This window comes from Castor canadensis, chromosome 12, assembly GCF_047511655.1.
Source record: "Castor canadensis chromosome 12, mCasCan1.hap1v2, whole genome shotgun sequence".
Lineage (NCBI taxonomy): Eukaryota > Metazoa > Chordata > Mammalia > Rodentia > Castoridae > Castor > Castor canadensis.
Window position 1 is genome coordinate 101478054 of NC_133397.1, and position 24373 is coordinate 101502426.

At 35.8% G+C, this 24373-nt stretch overlaps 1 pseudogene; it reads left to right on the plus strand.

Moving 5' to 3' along the window:
* LOC109696890 (olfactory receptor 5AR1-like) overlaps positions 1–16185 on the plus strand; it is a 74428-nt pseudogene extending 58243 nt beyond the window's left edge.
* The last annotated feature ends 8188 nt before the right edge of the window (positions 16186–24373 follow it).

Here is a 24373-nt window from a genome sequence, read left to right on the forward strand (position 1 = left end):
ATTTGCATATTCCTGGAGTCTATCTCAGTGTCTTGACTATTTCTTCACTTCCTGATAGAGTTTCATGACCATCTTAGACTGAGAGACTTAATTGTGCACTATTTATTGTGTTGCAGAATAAATCATCTTGACATAAAAACTTTTCTAAGATATTTTTAGAATTAGAGTAGTTTTCAATGTTATCATTTCCAGGGACATATTAGATAACTGATACATATCTGCTGGCTGAATCATTGGTTTCATCTACTTTCCTCCTTCCTTACTCTGGAAATAATAAATTAGTAAGACACGATTTTGTTCTGCAGAAACCACCTCACTCTTGGCCTAGTAGATTATTTTTGTAGAAGAGTTGAATAATTAAGATACACAGACCATCTTACTTTAAAGGAAATAGCAAGCTACAGTATTCCCACTGCAGTTCTTGTAAGTGAAAACTAGAGGTATGATTCTCTAGACTCCTAATACACTGTTCAAGTCACAAATTACAGAAGTAAATGAGAAGTTCCACAATTTCCATTCTGTAAAATATCTGGGTTGGAAATTTACCACTACCCTTTTTGTCAATTTCCCACCCCCTCAATACCCGGCAGAAACTATTTTGCCCTTATCTCTACTTTTGTTGAAGAGAGAATATAAGCAATAATAGGAAGGAACAAGGGTTTTTGCTAGTTGAGATAAGGATAGCTATACAGGGAGTTGACTCACATTGATTTCCTGTGCATGTGTGTTACCTTCTAGATTAATTCTTCTTGATCTAACCTTTTCTCTAGTTCTTGGTCCCCTTCTCCTATTGGCCTAAGTTGCTTATAAGGTATCTGCTTTGGTTTCTCTGCATTGAGGGCCACAAATGCTAGCTAATTTTTTAGGTGTCTTATCTACCTCATATTTCCCTTGTGTTCTCTCACTTTTATCTTGTGATCAAAGTCCAATCCCCTTGTGTTTGCCCTTGATCTAATGTCCACATATGAGGGAGAACATACGATTTTTGGTCTTTTGGGACAGGCTAACCTCACTCAGAATGATGTTCTCCAATTCCATCCATTTACCAGCAAATTATAACATTTCATTCTTCTTCGTGGCTGCATAAAATTCCATTGTGTATAGATACCACATTTTCTTGATCCATTCGTCAGTAGTGGGGCATCTTGGCTGTTTCCATAACTTGGCTATTGTGAATAGTGCTGCAATAAACTTGGGTGTGCAGGTGCCTCTGGAGTAACCTGTGTCACAGTCTTTTGGGTATATCCTTAAAAAACTAAATTCTCCCAAAACTAATGAACCAATAAAGAAATGGACAAGTGAACTAAACAGAACTTTCTCAAAAGAAGAAATTCAAATGGCCAAAAAACACATGAAAAAATGCTCACCATCTCTAACAATGAAGGAAATGCAAATTAAAACCACACTAAGATTCCACCTCACCCCTGTTAGAATAGCCATCATTAGCAACAGCACCACCAACAGGTGTTGGTGAGGATGTGGGAGAAAAAGGAACCCTCTTTCATTGTTGGTGGGAATGTAAACTAGTACAACCACTCTGGAAAAAAAAATTTGGAGGCTACTTAAAAAGCTAAACATTGATCTACCATTTGATCCAGTAATTCTTCTTTAACTGTTTCATAGAACTCATCAGTTCTATGGAGGTAGACCTGAGTTCTTTGTGCAAAGATTTATAATGTCTAATTTTAATTTGTTTGCTTATTTTAGATCTATTCAGATGTTTTATTTCTCCTTGGTTAGTTTTGGTAGTTTTTGTTCTTCTAGGAATTTAGATGACTTAGATGAAAGAGTCAACTCATTGGCATAAAGTTTTTTCTTTTTATTCTCCTTATAATTTAATTTTAAATAGTTCTCTTTTTCTTTTTGGTGCTTTTGGGGATCATACCCAGGGCTTAACAGGTGCTTTATCATTGAACTACATTGCCAGTTCTCTTCTTTTCTCATAGGCATTTAAAGCCATAAGTTTTCCTGTAAGTGTTGTTTTAACTGAATCCCATAAACTCTGATATATAATGTTCTCATAGTTCATTTTAAAGTATTTTCTATTTTATTTTGTAATTTTTCTACGATCTTAATTATTCAGAAATATGTTACTTAATTTCTAAATATCTGTGGAGCTTCCAAATTTCATTCTCTTGTTGGTTCCGTATTTAATTCCATTGTGCACAGGGAACATATTTTGTATAATTTAAAGCCTTTAACTTTTATTATTGCTTTATTGCCTCGTGTGTGGTCTGTTCTGGAAAATATTCCATGTGTGCTTCAGAAGAATGTGTATTTTGCTCTTGTTGGATAGCACCATTAAAGTTGTCTTTAACCTTACTGGGTTTCTGCCTAGTTGTTCTACCCACTATTGACTGCAGAGTATTATTGTATTATTTCATCTAAAACTTTCTAGTTTCATTTCATACATTTTGAATCTCTGTTTTTAAATTTGCTTATTTATAATCATTTAAAATGTCCTACTGAAATGACCATTATATCATTATAAATGTCTTTCTTTGTCTTGAAAATAAGTTTTGTTGACTGTTTTTCCTGATATCAATATACTCCTTCTAGCTCTTTTGCTGCTTACATGGTGTCTACTTTTCCATTCTTTTGCTGTCAAACTATTGTTGAAATTTAAGAATGTCTCTTCTAGAAACACTTCATGTGTAATTGGATCCTGCTTTATAATTCAATCTGGAAATCCTTTTGCTTTTGATTTAAGTATTTAATACAGTCATATTTAATGTAGTTATTGAAATGGCATGATACCTAGTGTTTTGTGACTTGTTTCCAATGTATTTACTTTAGACCCTCCATTACTACCATCCTGTGTGTTAAACAACTTTCCCTCAGTGTATACATCTTACATTATAACAGTACAGAAAACTGACATTAACATAAAATGAGTTTAGAGTTCTGTGTTATATTATTATGTAATCACCATCATAACAACTGAGAACCAGAATTATTCCATTCCCACAAGATCCCCTGCATGATATTTCATAGTATGGATGTACACTGTTTGTTTAGCCATTCATTGATTGTAGAGTGTGTTGGTTGTTTCTAGTTTTGAGCTATTACAAATAAAGCTGGCCCAAACATTCATGTACTGGCTATGGCTATACAGGGTATCAGTATTCATTTATAAGGAATGAATTCTCTGGGGTGAAATTGATTGATTATATGGTAAATGCACATTCAGTTTTTAAAGAAACTGGAAAATTATTTTCCAGAGTGGTTGTATCACATTATATTCCCACCAGCAATGTTGGAGAGATAGTTTCTTCACATCCTTGCCAGTATTTGGCATTCTTTCTTTTTATTTGATCTATTCTAATGGGTATACTGTGATAGCTCATCATGGTCTTAATTTGCTTTTGCTTCGTTGCTAGTGATCTTGAATACCATTTCTATCTGTACATCTTCATCCATGAAATATCTCTTTGTATATCTAAAAATCTAATTCTAGTTATATTTTTACTGGTAATTTTGAAACTTTGTTATATATTCTAGATGAGTCATTTGTCAAATATGATTTGAATATATTTTCTCCATATCTGTAGTTTACTTTTTCATCCTTTGAGTGTTCACAGAGGAAATGTTTTTAATTTTGATGTAGTCAATTTATTGGTTTTTTTTTTTTGTTTTATGGATCAGGTATTTGAAAATCTTTAACAAATTATACATCCCAAAGATTTTCTCTTTAGCCTTTTTTTCTAAAATTGTTACAGTTTTATGTCTTAAATTTAAACATATGATGTATTTTTGTTTGCTTTTTGTAAATGGTTTAGGCCAATGTTATGTTTTTCTTTTACCCTATGGAGATCTAATTGGTAGTACCATTTATTTTAAAGCTGTCCTTCCTCCACTAGATTGCTTTTATACTTTTGTCATAAATCAGTTATCTGTAGTAGTGAGTCTATTTCTGGGTTTGTTATTCTATTTTAATCACCTATGTATCTATCCTTGCACTAATATCACAACAGTCTTATAACATACAATGTTTCCTATCCTTTTATTCCTCTTTTTCAAAACTGTTTTAAATATTCTAATTCCTTTACTTTTCCTTTAAATTTTAGAATGCTTTTGTCTATTTCTATAAAAATCATGTTGGGAATTTGATATGAAATATGTCAAACATATATATCAATTTGGGGAGGATTGACATTTTTATTATATTGACTCTTCTAATCCATAAATACTATATGTTCTTCTACTTATTTAGATCTTCTTTGATTTCTTTCATGACATTTTATGGTTTTTAGTGGAGAAGTCCTATGCATTTTCCTTTATGTTTATACCTAAGCATTTTAAAAATAATTGTGAATGGTATTATATTTGTAATTTTGTTTCCATATGCTCATTGACAGTGTACAAGTAAATAATTGATTTTTTGTTGTTGATCTACAATCTTGTTGAACTCATTCATTTGTTCTAGAGGGTTTTCTTGTAGACTTTCCAGGATTTTTTGACACAGACTATATTATTACAAATAGGATCCATTTTATTTCTTTCTTCCTGATCTACTTGTTTTTTATTTCCTTTCTTTGCCCTTTGCACTGGCTAGAACTTCTAGCACAATATTGAATAGCAAAAGTGAGAACAGACATCCTTGTCTTACGCTGATGTTAAAAGGAAAGCATTAATATTTTATCACTAAATACATTAGATAAAGGGATTTTTGTAATCTCTATAACATTGAAGACAATATTTCTATTTCTATTTTCCTGAAAATTTTTATCATGAATGGGTATTGAATTTTTGTCAAATGCTTTCTCTGTATTGATTGATATGATCATGTGATTTTTCTTGTTTGGCCTCCTAACATCATGGAGCACATTGATTAATTTTTAAAACAGTTTTGGTGGTACTGGAGTTTGAAAGTAGGGGCCTAGGCAAGTGCTCTAACCCTTATGCCATGCTCCAGTCCATACTGGTTTTCTTTGGTGGGTTTGGGATTTGAACTCAGAGCTTTGCACTTGCAAAGCAGGCATTCTACTTATTTTTTTAATATTAAAATAGACTTGCTTCCCTAAAATAAAACCCACTTGATAATATTGTGTAATTCCTCTTATGTTGCTGAATTTTATATGCTATTAATTTTATATGTTGTCTTAATATGTTGCTAAGGAATTTTGCACTTATATTCATGAGGATATTGATCTATAATCTGCTTTGTCAAATTTAGTATCAGAATAGTATCCACTTCATAAGATGAATTGGGAAATGCTTATTCCTCTTGTATTTTCTGGAAAAGATGATGTAAAATTGACATTTATTTTTTAATAGTTTAGTAAAAATTCTCCAGTGGACCCATGTAGGCATGGAAGTTTCTTATGTTGAATTGCTTGAATTATGAATTTAATTTCCTTAATAATTATGGACAGGGCTATTCAAATTGTGTCTTTCATACCCCATGAGTTGTGGCAATTTGTACTTTTTAAAGAATTGGTCCATTTCATCTAAGTTTTCAAAGTTATATTTGTAGAATTTTTTGTTATATTCCCTTATTATGCACTTGTTGTCTGTCACGTCTGTAGCAATATCCCAAGTTTCATTCATTGGTAATTTGTGTCTCCTCCCTTTTACATAGATTTTCTCAGTTGTTTTCCTGTTTTCAATTTCTTTTGTTTCTGCTCTTATCTTCATTATTTCTAGCCTTATTCTTGTTTAGTGTGTGTTTTTTCCCTCTGCCTGACCCCTGCTGCAGTATTGGGGTTTGAACTCAGGGCTTCATGCTTGCTACACAGGCACTCTACTGCTTGAGTTTTGCCCTGAGCCTATTTTACTTTGGTTATTTTGGAGATAGAGTCTTGTTTTTTTGCCCATGCCAGCCTGGACTGTAATCCTCCTATTTTACACTTTCTGCTCTAACTGGGATGACAGGTGCATGCCACCACGTCTAGCGTTGTCCCCTTGAGATTGGTTCCCACCTTTCCCAATCTCAGCTTCCCAAGTAGCTAAGATTAGAGGTGTGAGCCACTGGTACCGGCTCTGATTTTTATTGCTGTCATTGCTTAATATGTGTGTCGTGATAGTTTAGACTAATAATTTTAAACTTTTTCTTTTTTTTTTCAGAATTAGGGATCAAACCAAGAGCTTGGTGCATATTAGGCAAGTGCTCTACCACTGAACTAATAACTTCAGCCCTTCTGTTTTCTAACGTAATTGTTTGATGCTTTAACATTCCCTCTCAGCTACTTTAACTATATTTCAAGAAATCTGATATGTTATATATTTATCCTCATTCTGTACTATGTGTTTATTGATATCCATCAAGACTTCTTTTACTCATGAACTATTTGGAAAGTGTTTCCAGGTGTTTGGAGACTTTACTGTGACCTTTGTTACTTCTAGTATGATTCCTTTGTGATCAGAGAACTACTGCATTTGATTTCAGTTCTTATAAATTTACTGAAGTTACAGTCTATCTTGATATATGTTCTCTGACCATTTGAAAAGAAGGAGGCATCTACTGTCATTGAGTGGATTGTTCTATAAATGAGAATTAGACCCTACTCCTTGATGACATCGTTAAGTTATATATTTGTTAATTTTCCATTTGGTTCTATCAATTATTGGGAGAAAAGTATTAAAATCTTCTATTTGCAATTTCTCCTTTTAGTTCTATTAGCTCTTTAACATATTTTAAAGCTCTGTTTTTTATACATACATATGTCAAAATTTAGAATTACTTGGCATTTGGATTTGCTCTTATCATGATGTAATGTCCTTTGTAATGCTAATTTCCAAAATATAATATTAATATACCAATCCCTGCTGTCTTTTTAATAATATTTTTCTTTTTCATACTTTACTTCCAGTTGCCTTTACTGTTATATTTAATGTAAGTTTCTTATAGACACATTTAGTTGGTAAGTAATTTTTTTTAAAAATCTACTCTCTCAGTCTGCCTTTTATTTGGTATACTTAAGACCATTTAAATTTAATATGCTTGTTATTAATACTTAGAGATTAAATCTGCCATTTTATGTTTGTTATCTATTTTCTCTGTCTGTTCATTTCTCTGGATTTTTCCCCTGATTTCTTTTAGGTTAGCTGAACACATTTAAAATTCAGTTTTGAATTATCTATAGTGTTTTGAATGTATATCTTAGCATAACATTTTTAGTGTTTGTTCTAGGAATTGCGTTATGTTTATGTAATTTGCCACAGACTACCTATGTCAACATTTTATCAGTTCAAGAAGTGTGTAGAATATGTGTTGGTGGTATAGTGGTAGGTATAGTTGCCTTCCAAGAGATGTGTAGAAACCTTATTTCCCTTTACATCCTGTTACCCTTCCCCATTAATTATGTAATTGTATTCAATGTTTGGTCAACATACCTTGAGAACTACATAAGACAGTGTTACATATAGTTTTTGTTTCACCCATAAAATATAACTTAGAAAACCCAAAGGGAGTTTCATTCATATTTATACTCTTTCCATTTCTCTTCCTTGCTTGCTGGTATTCCAAGATTCCTTATTTTATAATTTCCTTTCTTTTTAGAGAAGTTCCATTTAATAACTTCTTCCCTATTCTTTTTTTTTTCTTGGTAATACTGGGGTTTGAACTCAGGGCCTTTCTCTTGCTAGGCAGGCACTCTACCACTTGAGCCACTCTGCCAGCAAGAACTTCTTTTAAAGTAAATCTGGTGACAAAGTCTTCTTGTTTTCCTTCATCAGAGAATGTCTTGATTTTCCCTCCATTGCTGAAGAATTAATTTTACTGCCTGTATTAACTGGATTTAGTTACAGTTCTTTTCTTTCAGTATGTGAAAACCTTTATACCATTGTGTTAGTCACTGTATTTTCTCACTATGATAAGATACCTAAGATAATCAGCTCTAAAGGGGGAAAAGTTTATTTTGGCTTACTTTCATGGAGATTTCAGTCCATGGTCAGTTGTCCTGTTGCTTTTGGGCCTGTTGCAAGGCATTATATCATGGCAGAAACCCATGGCAAAGGAATCTGCTTACCAGGAAGCAAAGAGAGATAAGGCTAGGATCCCAATAACCCTTTCAGGGACATAACAATGACTTAACTTCCTCTCGCTAGCCACACTTCGTCATTCCATCACCTCCCAACAGCACCACATGTTGGCAACCAAGCCTTTGTCATTTGGCAGGTACTTATCAAAACCAAAGCAACCACACTTCCTTCCTGACTCCATGGTCTCTGATTTGAAATCCACTGTCATTTGGAATTGTTTTTCTTCTGCAATCAAGATGTTATATCCTTTCACTACTTTCAAGATTTTTTTCTTTATCTTTAGATTTTAGTAGTTTGTCTGTTATTTCTCTTGGCATGGATTTCTATGGGTTTATTCTGTTTTGAGTTCATTCAGCTTGATGTACAGATTTGTCTCTTGCCAAATTTGGGGTGTTTTTGGTTGTTTGTTTGAATACCTTTTTACCGCCCTCCTCCCAGTTTTCTCTCCTGAGATTACAGTTATATAAATGCCAGCTCTTTTGTTTTAATTCCACATGATAGTGAGACTCTGTTCATTTGTTTTCAATCTATTTCCTCTCAGTTGTTGAGATTAGTTAATTCCTACTATTCTACTTGCACATCCTCTGATTATTTCATAATTTTTAACATATATGTCTTTTTGGTGCTGGTATCATCTTGGTACTGTCTTGTTAAGTTTTAGATTTTTCTGGGTTTTGGCAAGATGAATACATTTTTATTGAAAACTGGACATTTGACAAAATATATATTATGAGACTCTACATCTCTTTTAAGCCTTCTTGTTTTCTGTATTTTCTCTTATATACTACTCCAGAAGGGGTAAAAAAAGGCACTACCTCATTACTGCTAGTTAGAGTGGAAATGCAGTTTTCCCCCTTGGCCTCCATTGGTACCTGCAGGTGCTGAAGGGAGTCTTCATTACTGCTGGGTGGGAGTGGGAAGTCTAGAATCCTCTACAGGCATCCACTGATACCATCCTGGCTGGGAATGGCAGGCATGCCTTCTACTGCCTCATTAGTGAATTCACATGAACTTCACTGACACTATGATGAGTGGCCTTGCTCTTGCTGAGTTGTGGTAAAAGGCCTGACTCTTCCACTCTCTCCATTTAGCTACTGCCCAACAAGAAAGAGAAGGGCTTCTTGTTATTAAATGTGGGTGTTGCCTAAGCTCCTCACTCTCCACTAGTACCACCAGGCATATTGGTAAGAACAGTCTCATCAGTGATGATGTAAGTCTGTTCTCCCCATTTGGCCTTTGCTGGTATGTTTCAAGTGGAACTGAAGTTTTTTCCCACTGGTGTGTGGTTGGAGTAGAGTCCTTTTCTGGCCCTTTAGGTGAAGTTTTTTTTTTCCCTATTGTCTGTAGCTAGGGGTATTTCTAGATTGCCAGCACTCACTCTCAAATACATAAGACAAAATTAAAACCCAGGCAATTGATTGCTATGTATTTCTTTGCATCTCAAGGTCCCAACATCCCTATCTAAACTGTCTTCTTTCCACCTTTTGGAATTTTATGTTGTCTAACATAGCATATCCAGAGTTTTAGCTCTACTCTGTGGAAACCACAGAGAAATGTACTTCTCCATATTTCAGAAAGACAAATATTTCTCTCATTGAGCTGTCCATTGAAAATGGATTTTTGGATGAACATAGATTTCTTGGTTGAGTTTTTGCTTTCAGCATTTTGAATATGTTATCTCACTGCTTTCTAGCCTCCATAGTTTCTGATAAAAAGTCACCTGTAAATCTTATTTATGATCCCTTATACATGATAAATTATTTTCTTACTGCTTTTAGAATTACTCTTTGTTTTGCCTTTTAACAATTTAACAATGATTTATCTAGATATGGATCTTTTTAAATTTATTTAAATTGGAGTTTTATTGAGCTTCTTGGCTGTATAGATATTAGTTTCTTCATGCTGCTGTAGAAAATTACTGTAGATATAGTGACTTAAAACAGCCTGGGGGAGTATAAGGGGGTAAGAATTCCAAACTGTGTTCATTGGACTGAAACCAAGTTGTTAGCAGGACTTTATTCCTTCTGGAGAATCATTCACTTGCATTTCAAGCTCTGAGAAGCTGACTACATTTCTTAGCTTGTGGTGCCTTCCTACATCAACAAAACTATCAATTACTTCTCAAGCCCTTCTTACACTGCATTACTCTGATCTTCCTCTATCCAGGATAACCTCTTCATCTGAAGAGCCTTAACTTAGTTATACCTGTAATGTTCTCTTTGTCATGTAAGGTAACATATTCACAGGTTTTGTTCATTAACACATGAACACCCTTAGAGGGTTATTGTTCTGCTTACCATGGTATAGAATAATGTTTTTCATCAAATTTGGGAAGTTTTACAATATTATTTCTTCAAAGATTTTTGCATCCTTTTCTATATTCTCTCTTTTTGGAACTCTCATTAGCCAAACATTGATATCTTGACAGTGTTCCACACATCTCTGAGGCTATGTTCATTTTTCCTCACTCATTATTCTTTCTGTTTCTTATTCCTAAATTCTAATGTCCTATCTCTAAGTGTCCCAATTCTCTTTTCTGTCTGCTAAAACTTCTGTTTCACTTACATGGCACATTTTTCACTTCAGTTGCTATACATTTTAACTTAAAAAAATCTATTATGCCTTTTATATTTTTATCTATTTATTCTTTATTTGGTGTGACATAATTTTCACACTCTCCGTTAAGTATTTGAATATGCTTTACTTTAATTCTTTTGGGGATGGTACTTGGGTCTGATCTCAGGACCTTGTGCTTACTAAGCAGGCACTCTACCACTTGAGCCATATCCCCAGCCCTTTTTGCTTCAGTGAATTTTCAAATATTTTTCTCATGTTTATGCCAGGGCCAGTATAGACTGTGATCCTATTTATGCTTCTTGCATAGCTGGGATGACATGCATATATCACCATGCCCAGCTTTTTATTAGTTGAGACTTTTGTGGGGGCCAGCCTTGCAAATGGCAAGAATTATAGGTGTGAACCATCATGCCTGACCTTTCCTTTAGTTTTTTGGAACCTATTTTTTAATAGCTGTTTTAAAGTCTTTGTCTACTAAGTCCAATATCTTTCAAGTTTTTTGTTACTCACATTTGTGAGGAAAATCTATTTGAGGTTGTTCCAACATGGCTGGAAGTGGAAGTCAAAAAACTTGATTATTAAAATGCACAATTTTAATACCTGAACTGAGCTTCAAGTGGCTTTGGTCACAGCAATGTAGAAAAGAGTAAGGAATTTTGTTTGTTACTATTTGAATTAATGTGAACTTAAGTATCAATCTAAATCCAGACTTAATGTCCAAAAGTTCAAAAATTAGGGAGTAGAGTTAGAACTCAAATTCATGTATATGAATACAGACCTGTCCTTAGTACCCCAGCTGAGAAACCATATTAAATTACCACTAATGTAGCAGCTTAAAAAGAACACAAATTTAATCATACATCTCTGTAGGCCTTAAATCCAGGAACAGCATGGCTGGTCTGGTTCCTTTACTTACTGTCTCATAAGATTAAAATCAAGATGTCACCAGGGCTGTGAGTCTCTCTGAAGGCCCTAGAGAAGACTCTCTAGTTCCGTTCAGGTTGTTAGGAGAATTCAGTTCTGTGTGGCTGCATTACATAGGTCTCCATTTCGTTCTGGCTGTCACCCAGTGGCCATTCTCAGCCTCTAGAGGCTGACTGTACTTCCTGGTTTGAAGCCCCCTTCAAAGACATCAATGGTAGATTAAGTCACTAATGTTTTAATGTTCTTGATTCTGCTCCTTCTGTCTCATTTCTTTTGTTGCATCTCTTCTTACTCACACTGGAAAAAATTTGCCTGCTTTCTTTTTCTTTATCTTTCCCTTTTAAACAGGGCCTCACCAGCCTGGGCTGGTCTCAAACTCACTTATATAGCCGAGGCTGGCCTCAAATTTGTGATTCTCCTGCCTCAGCCTCCTGAATGCTGAAATTACAGGTGTGAACCACCATGCCCAGCACATTTTTCTGCTTTGAAGGGCTCAAATAACTAAATTGGGCTGGCCCAGATAAACCAGAATAATATCCCTATATTAAAGTTCATAGTCTTAAATATATCAGCAAAGTCACCTTTGCATATACCACAAAATAGTCTCAGAATCCAGGGATTGGGACATGAGCCCCTTGCATGTACATCATTTGGTCTACCATACCAGCGTATATGTTAAAATCCTCATTCTATCTTTGATCTTCATCTGTCATGAAGACAAATGGCAACTGCTTAGTCCCTGGGAGACTTTTCACTTCCTCACCCTTGCTCTGGTGTAGGTTTCATCTGGGAGTATGAGGAATAAGCAGATACCAAATATTATCACACAATCACAGGCATATGAAGAATGTATAGCACCCTAGTCAAGCTCTGTTTTACAGATGAGAAAATTGATGTCCAGAGACAGAAATATGCTTTGATTAGTTAAAAGAGCTGAACATTAGTCTTGGTCTTCACAGCTTTCCAACATATGTTTTATTAACTACATGATTCCAGGGATTTTCCTACTCTCTCTAAGCTTCAGTTTACTCATATTAAAAGAGAATATTAATGATGCTTTAAGAATTGAAGGAAATATATATATGCAAAGCCTTTAATACAGTTGCATTAGTTGATATTTAATAAGTACAGAATACTGTTGTTACTATTATATTATTACTCTATAAGTCTAAGCTCACTCATCACATAGGTCCCTTCTTTTTATTGAATTGATTGGTAAACTGAATAGTTTAGTCAAAGCAATTGTGAATTTGAGACTTTCATCACCACTTTTTCCAACATGGCACTTTCTGTTTGACTGATTTGAAGATAGCATTTGAGTCAAGCTGGAGAAATGTGGTAGGGAGATGATAATTTTAAAGAGGAACTTGACATATGGAATACAGGATATGTATTGGTCTGTTATTCATTACTTACCTGGCTTGACAAAACTTTTCTTTCTTTTCTTTTCTTTCCTTCAATTCTTTGAAGGAAAATATAAGAATCTACAGTAGATTTTTCAAAAAATTGATGCCAGATTTGTAGTCAGAAGGCTTCTCTGAGAAATAATATTTAAGTTGAGACTCAGATAATAGGAAGTGATCAGCCATTAAATAGTGTGCATGTGATGGTCAAGAAGATGGAAACAAACACAGAAGTTTGAACTATACTTGATAAAGACAAACCAATAGTACCTGCTGAAGAATTAGATATGAGCAGGGGGTAAGGGAAAGGAGGACACAAAGATGACCCCTACGTTTCTGACTGCAAGTTAGGGAATATTGTGAGAACAAAGGTTAGAGGCACAAGGTCTAGTTTTATTAACAACTTTGTAGTTATTTGGAGTCTCATATATTTGGTTGCTTTAATTTCTGGTTTCACAAGAAATCCTGTTATCTAAAAGTATTGAAAATGAGCAGATATAATTTCAATGGTGGATCATTAAGTATTGTTTTATGAGACAGAAATATGTGGATTTAATTATACATCAATTGCTTAAAGTGGAGCTGATTGAGATGGCAAAATTAAAGAGCATTTGGGTCAAGGTAGATAAGTGTGCTGGGGAAATAACATTTTTAAAGGGGAACTTGAAATGGGAGAATTGTCATAGTAGAGAAACATAATATGTGTTGGTCTGTTATTCATTACTTAATCTTCACAATAGCTCTGTAATCCAAGCATCCCATCTTACACATGAGAAAACCGAGGTTCACAGAGGCTAAGTAAGTTGTGCAGATGATAAACTCTGATGTAAACCCAAATGTCAAACACTCAAACTCAATTACTTACACTGGGAGTTGGGGGACTTTCTCTGTAAAGGACAAGAAAGTAAATACGTTAGGCTTTGTGAGCTATTTCTCCACTACTCTGTACTGTCATTATAGCACAGAACATAAATGAATGGGTGTGACTATCTTCCAATAAAACTTTATTCAAAAAATAGACAGTTGCTAAATTTAGTTGTTGACCAGATATACATATATGCAGCTTAGCAGTTTCTACAGAAAATGGGGATGCCAAGATACACAAAGCCTCCTGAAAGACAATCTCCCATGAAGTTAACTTCAAATGCAAGTTAATGTGGTCTCATCTTTCCTAGAACTTGTGATTGCTATGCCACAGCTTTACATACATTTGTTATTCATGCAGAATGGGGAGAAACTAATTAGAATTTTTAAGTAATTCAGAAATATCCCTCTCCAAATATTTCCAAGCTCATATTTCACACAGCCTTTTACTCAACCTGCTGACTAGGAAGCTGAATAGAATAATTTGTTTTTCAATTGTATTCTCTTTATTCTCTGAAAGGTACAGCTGGCCACAGGCTGCATGAATGGAAGGAACACAAAGATAGAGAGAAGGATGAGTGCGGATTTGAGAGGATAGGGGGTGAAATCACTTCTAAGGCTTCTAGATATGTGATTTGCCATAAGTACCCCAAAATATACCAAATAGGATGCTTGATGTATTTGTTTTCTATTGGTATCATAACACACTGCTGTAAACTTAATAGTTTGAACAACTACAACTGCTTATTATTCCTCACAGTTCTGTGGGTCAGAGTCCAGGCACAGCATGGCTTAATTATGTCCTCTGCTGGAAACAAGGACAGGTGAGATGGATCCTCAAGGAGAGACTGGGGAAAATCTCACTTCTGAGTTTGTTCAAGTTGTTGGCAAAATCCCAAACTACCATTTCTTTAATAGTTGCTATCATCTTCATGTCAACAGTGACATGTTGACTCTTGAAATTTGAATTTCTGACTTCATCTTTGGCTGAAGAATGAGCTCTGCTTTTAAGGGTTAATATGATTACATTAGATACATTTTAAAAATCCAAAATAATCTCTGCATTTTAAAGTCATGTCATCAATAAATTTAATTACATCTGCATATTCCCTTTTGCCATGAAATATAACATATTCACTTGAGTAACACCAGAGAGTAAAGGACATGGAGCAATCCACACACTCCATAAAGTAGAAATTAGTATTGTGACTTTTCTCATGGAAGAGGGAGATTGGTAAGAAAAGTATTTGAGCTCTAGCTTAATTCATCAATTACTGTTTTTGCAATATTGGTGCTAAAGACTGAATTTCTTTCCTTCTTTCTAACAAAAGATAAGATCCTTACCTAATAGAATTTGTATATTGGTAGGGAAGTCAAGCTAATAGAAAACAGTGATGGGCATGAGAATAAACACAGAGGAAGGGGATACAAGAATGAGGGGGAATACACAAACCCTATTCACAGGGTTAAGAGTATAAAACATTAGTTCTTCTGGTTTTTAAATTTATTTCTCAATTTCCATTTCAGTTGAGAAAGAATTCAAAGAAATAGGAAGTCCAACATCAGTCACTGAATTAATCTTCGTAAGATTTTCTAAACATCTTGAATTTCAAGAGCTATTCTTCCTGGTCTTCTTGGTCATTTATCTGACTAATTCTTCTGGGAAACATGATCAGAGTCAATCTTGCCTCCCACATTCCACTGTGTTGTTTCCTCATCAGCTTGAGCTTCTTAGACACTGGCAACAAGTCCACCATCCAGGTCATGCTAGGAAAAGGAGATCATCTCTTACGAATGCTGCCTCTCCCAGATCTTCTTCTTTGGGACATATGCTGGCACTGAATGTGTCTTGTTGGCTGCCATGGCTTATGACCACTATGTAGCCATTTGCCACTCTCTTCAATACCTAGTCCTCATGAGTGTGAAGGTCTGTGTGCTTATTTGGTGACTGGGTCATGGCTGTGTGTGTTGGTGAACTCTGTGACACACACAGTGCTGGAAACCACACTCACTCTGTGTGGGACCAACCAGATCAACCACTTTCTCTGTGACATCATTGCTCCTGAAGCTCTCCTGTTCAGACACCTGTCAATGAATCTGTGCTCCATGTGGCTAGGGACACCATTGACCTGAGCCCCTGCATGTTTATTGCAGGGTCCTACATATTCATCATCTCAGCCATCTTTAGAATTCCCTCTGCTCAGGGCAGGAGCAAGACCTTCTCTACCTGTGCATCCCACCTCACTATGGTGGTGTCTTCTTTCGATCAACCACCTTCAATTATGACAGAACCAAAGAAGGCTATTCCCTGGACATGGACATCCTGGTCTCTGTGCTCTTCTGTGTTGTAACCCCTGTGTAGACTTCCATCATCTACAACCTGAGAAACAAGGAGGTCAAGGGTGCCCTGAGGAAGCTGGCTGGAAAACACTGATTCTCCAGTGAGATCAGCAACTAGATAATATTTTCCTTCTGGAAAATTTCTTTTTTTCTTTTATTGCTTTTTTGAGACAGAGTCTCACTGTGTAGTCCAGGCTGGCCTCAAACTGGTTAGGATGAGTTTTCCTTCATCTTCCCAAGTCTCCTGGGATTACAGACTTACACCACCACACCAGGTCAAAAAAATTTTTCTTTCCTTTTTCTCTTGCTTCCCTTTTTTTCTTTATTTCTTTCTTTTCTCTCTCTCTCTCTCTCTCTCTCTCTCTACCCCTCTCCCTTTATCTCTCTCCCTCCCTCCTCCCTCCCTTCCTTTCCTTCTTTTTGTGGTACTTGGGTTTGAATTCATGTTGCTAGGCAGGTACTCTACCACTTAAGCTACAGTACCAGTCCCAAAATTTTCTTAATTTGAAAAAATATGCATATTCCAACTGCAATTATAATAGTGATCTTTCTAGATAGCATCTCTTAAAAACGGTGGAACCCCATCCCACCGGGGCAATCACACCTGTGCTAAACCGTTCACACACTTAATGTCATGTTCTCTTCAATGAACTGATATTTTAGAACATTTTCATAACCGCCCAAAGAAAAGGCCATATCCATTAGGATTTTGTTATTTTTCCTAAAAACTTTCAACCTTAGGCAACTACTAATCTACTTTATATCTCTATAGAATTGTCTATTCTGGGCATTTAACCCAAATGGAAATATACATAATATGTGATCTTTTCTGTCAGACTCTTCCTTAACACAATGTTTCCAAGTTTCACCCATGTTGTACCATGTATAACTACTTCATTACTTTTTATGCCAAATAATATTCCATTGTACAGGTATATCACATTGTACTTCTCCATTCATCAGTTAGTAGATAATTTAGAATATTCTCACTTGCTGGGTATTATGAATAATGTTTCTAAGAATATTTGTATATAATTCTTGGTGGACTTATCTTTTCATTTTTCTTGAGGATGTACATATGAGTGGAATTGCTGAACCATATAGTAACTCTGTGATTAATTTTTGGAAGAACTACCAGATTATTTTACAAATGGCTGCACAATTTTACATTACTACCAGCAGTGAACGGAGTTTCCAATTTCTCCAATCCTTATCCATATCTGTCTTTCTGAAGATTGCCATTCTAATGGGTAGTTGTAACTGATTGTTTGAATTTGTATTTCCCTAAGATCTTTAATAAGAGCCAATCTATATTTTCAAACTCAAAACTTCCTCCCCAGCTGTTTGGTGGATAACCATCTTCTTCTTTAAACTCCACAAAAAGCAATGTTAAGAGCACCAAGTCAAGAGCAATTGAAAGGGGGCTTGATGGCATAAGGGCTGTTGGTGGAAAAGAAAGGAAGCTCTACACACAAAAAAGCAGCCCTGACTAGGAGCTGCTTACAGCTAAGAAAGCAGATATACTGTTAATACTATGTCACAGATCCAACTGGCAGGACATGTGGCATGATGAATCTAGATCCATGGCCCTTGGCCATAGCCACCAGGACAAATGGAGAAAACTCCCTCATCCACTGGAGAATCCAACCAAATAAGCTATATCCTTGATACCCCTTCCTCCCAATGAGGAGGAAGAAAAGGCAATCTTTCAATCTTAAGCCACCACCATTCTTAACAACAAGTCTAGTACAGAAATTCACCCACATATGTCCCAAAAGAGGTAGGATGCTGATCTCCCCATTGCATGCTGGTAAAAAATAATTGCCCTAACTTTAATGAACCCAAGAGAGAATTAATTGGTCTTTTCATTTGTACAGTTTCTATTCAGGCTGTTGCTGTTAAGCTGTGTTCCTGTACTAAGGAGTACCAGTATATCAGAGAGATATTAGATGGATACTCCCAAAAGATCATCCTACAGACCTTTATAAATAGCCATACTACAAAGTGAATTGGGGAAAATCAAAGAGGATTTTTTTACTCCAACATGAAGCATTGATTATGCTCTAGGAGCTCCTGGAATGGCAAGTCCTCTTCATGATGCATAGAAGTCAACAGACAGTTTTACAAAAGCTCAAGTTTTCCATTATTGTAGAGGGCAGAAAGCCCCACATCAAAGCTAGAAATCCAAGACTTTCAGTAAGAGTCAGTGGTAAGTAATTTATCATTACAAATGAGAAAAACTGCCAGTTCAGAATATCTACCCCTTGAAAGCAATTATAAAACATGGTACATATTTTTGTCATCCTTTTCAGGACATTTATATAATAACATGGGCTCAATATTATTTTATGTGCATCAATTTCTGAAACAGTAATAATAAAACCAGAGTATAGATGACATTGGAGACTGTTTACTTAAAATCCTGAGGAGTATCTGAATTCCTTAAATGAGATAATATGAGGGGAAGTATATTCATGGTAAATTATGTATAATACAAAGTGTCATTCCTACTTTAATTTTGATAAGCAGAAGAGTAGCAACAATTTTAAAGGAAAAAGCATAAGATCACATTTCTTATTCGATTCATTATAGAATGAGAGTAGGGACTGTCATAAATTTTTATTTAAGCAAAAATTTATTTAAATAACTTATAATCAAGTTTTTGTCATAGTCACAATTGAAAACTTTTTTTATTCACACAGCTAAGGATTCTCACCTTTATGTTGCAACACACATCCTTAGAGCTATGTTGCAATACATATCTTTAGAGCTATGTTGCAAGCAGCTTATTTACCATAATAGCTCTAAAGTTTGTCAATTATTTTCTTCCCTCAATCACTTTTTAAAGAAATCTCATGGACTTTCAGTTATTCTTAAATAATTTCATTCTCATCATGTGTCTTCTAAGATGCTTCATTGATTGGGAGAGAAAGAAGCAGAGCTGCTGCTCTCAATTGGAAAATGAGCCAGCACTACCAGTGGTCTCCATTGGAAGTGGTGCTGTTAAGAGAGAGGAGAAAATTAAGTTCTAACAAGTTAGTGGACCCAGGTGTCATTTTTATGTGCCCATGAGCTGTATCTTCATCAGGTTTTTAATATATTTGTAATAGAAGGTCTGAACAGAAATGTCCTTCAAAGTTCATCTGAGATAGCCCTACTCAGTCTTTCTTTTTCTGTGAATCTGACTAAAGTGTTGGAGTTTATATCTTCCTGTAGTACTGACTTCAGCTTGGGTTGGTAGTGAGTAGTCTTTGTGCCCCAAGTTTAGCACCCTCTTCAGCTTCAGTAGGCAGGGAGATCAAATGCCACTGAGAATATGGACCTCCATGATGGCAAGATCAAGGACCTCATCAAGAGGTCCTTAGAAGCCAATTCTTCCCTACATGTTCATGTGAAGGGATTCAGATTGTAAAATCTTGATTCTATGTGCTGTCCAGGACATAGGCTGGAGCAGGGGAGTAATTTCTTATAAGACCCTATAGAGCCACCCTCTTGTCAATTCTGAAACTATTTAAGAAAGTCGTATGTCCTGTTTGAGGCAGAGGCAGATAGGGAGAAATGTATGCCTGATAAATATTGTGCTCTGATGCTGCAGATGCTTAGGGGTAGGGACAATGTATAGAAAAGTAAAATAGCCAAGCATTCAATCATTTTTTATTATTGTAATTCCAAGAAATTGGTTTCACTAATGTTACCAGTAACTTTTTGTAGTTTGATGGTTTTTAGTGCTGATTTGACTGAAGTCAGGAAATTAAAAAATTATAGGTATTTCCTTATTTGTCCTCTCTTTTATTTTCATTATTGCTTGGAATATTCTTTGCAGGAGAGCATACTAAGTAGATAATGGTCTTTCAAAGTCAGATGGAAGGTAAAAAAATTCAAGCCTCCAGGAATACTCATTGTGTATCATTCTCCTCACTTGCTAACCCTAATAAGATATGTAAGGTTGTGATACATACACAAGATTGTATGTTCAAAACACCCAGCATAGTGTCTGGTACATCAGAAGTCCTAAATAAACAGTAGCTATTATTATATCTGGGCTATTGTTATTAACAATCACAGAACTTTTGGACAAGGCTATGAAGGGAAAGGATTGGGGTTGTTTGTTAAGTTGGCTTCTTTTACTTGGCCAATCATACATACATATAAACAAAGTATGGGAATGACACACAGCAAGTTGTGAACAGTGATGCTGAGTAAAGATACTTCATTTTCATTTGATATGTAATTAGCTTGGGTAGATTTTTCAGTGAGCATGTGCTACTTTAAAATATAAAAATCACATAATTAAAAAAACCGTTAAGACTATAATGAGGGCTGGGCATGGTGGTGCATACCTATAAACACAGCACCCCCTATAATCCTGAAGCAGCAGGATCACCAGTTTGAGGCTGCTCTGGACTTCAAAGTAAGACCTTGTCTCAAATAAACAGAATACAATGTGAAGCTCTCACTGTATATTTCTGTAACGTTCACTAGACCTACAAGTACTTCAAAATATTTTTCTAAAATGTAAAAAGTAAATAAATAAAATACAGAGTATATATATATATGTCTACCTACCTATCTATCTATCATCTATCTCTGATATAACATTAGACCAAGGAGGCTTTCAGTTATGTGAAATTTTACCATCTCAGAGGTTAGGTTGCCCATAAATATAGTTGGTTCTCCATATCTGCATATTCCCCATCTGTAGATTCAACCCACCATGAATTGAAAATACAGTGACTATGTACAAATTTTTCTTGTCATTATTCCCTTAATAATGCAATATAACAATCAATTATATGGCACTATGTTGTATTACATATTATAAGTAACTTAGATAAGATTTCAAGTTCATGGGAGAATTGCCGAGGTTATATGCAAATGCTACACCATGTTATGTAAGGGACTTGAGCATCTGAAGATTTTGGTATCCAAAAGGCTCATGGAACCAATCCCTGGATGATACCAAGGGACTACTATAAGAGGATTGCCTCAAGGTGGGTGAATATTTAGGAGTTTATTGATAATACTAGGTCTGATCCAATAATATGAAACAAAATTTTCATGGTCTCAATAATGCCATGTTATCTCCTGTGTAATAGCCTTTAAAGAACAATGAAATCTCAGGGATGAAAGAAACTGTAAGGATCCACACAAATGACTTTACTTGAGCCTTGAATAAGTCTTCTTGGTAGGAGATCTATCTCTTGCTTAAACATCTCCAGTGGTGGGAACTATTCCTTTCCATTTAGCATAAAATGCTGTTTGTCTAGCTTACACTCTTTAGTTAAAAAAAAAAGTTGCATGCAGAGAAACTAAAGCAGATACCTTAAAGCAACTGAGGCCAATAGGAAAAGGGGACCAGGAACTAGAGAAAAGGTTAGATTAAAAAAGAATTAACCTAGAAGGTAACACCCACGCACAGGAAATCAATGTGAGTCAATGCCCTGTATAGCTATCCTTATCTCAACCAGCAAAACCCCTTGTTCCTTCCTATTATTGCTTATACTCTCTCTACAACAAAATTAGAGATAAGGGCAAAATAGTTTCTGCTGGGTATTGAGGGGGGGAGCGGGAGGGGGTGGAGTGGGTGGTAAGGGAGGGGGTGGGGGCAGGGGGGAGAAATAAACCAAGCCTTGTATGCACATATGAATAATAAAAGAAAAATGAAAAAAAAAAAAAAAAGAAGTTGCAAGGCTGATGAAGACAAAGGAAATATAGATACCAGGCCATTAAACCCAGGAATGAAGGGATTTCCATTCAAGTTCAATTTGACAATTTGGCCAAATAAATTATCAAGAAATAACATGGGGGAAAAGCAAGTTAAGTAGAGCTATGAGCAGGTATTTGATCATTGATATAGTAGCATGAGAAGGGAGAATTGTTCAGCAGTTAAAAATGAAGTCCTGAATTCAAACTACCATTGTAAACTCTTGAAACTGTAGTTTTCCCACTAGAAACACGGGATGAATAGCAGAACTTCCACTTTCAAATTGCATTGAGAATAAAGTTTGCCTGACATATAGGTCATGTATTATAGGTACTAAATGAGGGACATAGTAATAGTGCTAACTATACATACAGGAAGATGGAGAAAGATGTGTGCCTCACTTTCAGGTGACCTTGACTGGGTAACATAACTTTTCTAAGTTTTCTAGAGATCCAAGATGGTGACTAGAGGGAGGAAGCAGATAGCATGAACTCCATAAATCAAAAATCTTGCTGAGAGGCTGGAGCCACACTTGGCAGAAAAAAATCACCAAGAAGAAGCAAAACTCCAACACCTCAAACCCCCAGCTTGCACAGAGCTTCTCCACACCACATTACACTGAGAAACCAGGAGGGCTCCTGCACTGCCAGATGCTGGCACCAAACCTGCTTGGGAGATGCAGACCAACAGGTGAGCAAATAAGCAGCACCCAGTACTCCCACAGCCACCCCTGGGACAAACCAGTAGAGCCCCCTGGACAAACTGACCCCCACCACACAAAAACAAAAAAACAAAACTGAATAATAAACAAGGAACTGAAAAGGACACACAGCAGAGAGGGCAGGGTGCCTTGAGCACACCAGAGAATCAAGGAGCTGCTCTCCACATGAACTTTCAGTAAACAAAGCTGCAAAAGTAGCCAGCTGGTAAGCCTTTCCACCAGAGAAGGGGGTGAGGCAGCTCTCTGCGTGAACGTTCAGTAAACAGAGACTGCAAAACTAGCTGGCTGGCAGTAGGCGACAGATGAGCTGCAGCCTGAAATAAGGCAGATAGCAGATCATAAAGCTCGTCTCCCAACCCAACCACCTGGTGAGACTATGACAGAGCTATGCTTAAATACCAACACCAGGACTGGATGCTGAAAGAGTAACACCAGAACTACTAAGACTGAAACTACATTGTTCCTGAACTTGAAATTTTTTTTAATTTTTTTCTTTTTTTTCTTTTTTCTTTTTCCTCTTTCTCTCTAAGTGCTTATCTTGTTGACTCTTGGTTTGTACACCATCTCTCCCTGTTGATTTCTTTCATTCTCTGATTCTTTTTTTTTCTCTTTTCTTTCTTTTTCTTCTATCTCTTTCTGTCTTGGTTTCATAACTTTTACCATTGTAAGTTAGCTAATACTAAATTACACATAGAACAGGGACAGAAACAGCAATAAGTGAAATGATGGGAAGATAAAAAAGGGATGAAAACCATTCTCCACCCAAAAATAAATTAGTACAGGATTCAGAGGGAAATGAAAAAAATGGATACCCAGCTCCAGACCCTAACAAAACAAACATAGATTATCCCAAAGAATCCAATGATGCCCACAAGAGGATCCTGAAAGGATCTCATGGAGATGTTACTAGACAAGGTCAACCAAAATATACAGGAGGCACTCAAGAAATTCCAAGACAACAAAAACAAAGAATATGAGAAGAGACAAAAACAAATAAGTGACCTCATACAAGCCCTAAATAAATACCAAAGTGAAACAGAAAACACCATAAATACAGAAATAAATGAATTAAGGACAAAAATTGACAATATTAAAGAGGAACTGACCCATGATATGGAAAACTGAAGAAAAAAAGATGAAACAGAAATACAAAACACAATGGAAGGCCACTCCACCAAACTAGAGCAAGCAGAAGAGAGAATCTCAGAACTTGAAGATGAAATGAAAATTAAAGGAAAAACTGAAGAACTATTACTAAAACAACTCAAAACCTGTGAAAGGAATATGCAAGAATTATCCACCTCCACAAAAGACCAAATCCAAGAATCATGGGTCTTGAGGAAGGAGAAAGGTGCAAGCAAAAGGAATTCGTAATATAGTCAACAAAATAATAACATAAAATTTCCCAAATGTAGAGAAAACTATGCCCATTCATGTTCAGGAAGCCTCCAGGACACCAAACAGACTTGACCAAAATAGAACTACCCCATGACATATTATCATTAAACAACAAGCACAGAGAATAGAGAAAGAATATTGATGGATGTAAGAGAGAAAAAACAAATAACATACAAAGGTAAACCCATCAAAATCACAGCCGATTTTTCACAGACACCTTAAAGAAAGAAGAGGCTGAAGTCAGGTATTCTGGGCTCTGAATGAAAATAACTTCAACCCTAGGATACTCTACCCAGCAAAACTATCATTCAAAACAGATGGAGCAATAAAAGTCATCCATGATAAGCAGAGACTAAAACAATATATTACCACCAAGTCACCACTACAAGAGATTCTTCAAGGAATTCTGCATACAGAAAATGAAAGCAAACAAAACCATGAAAGGACAGGCAGTACCAA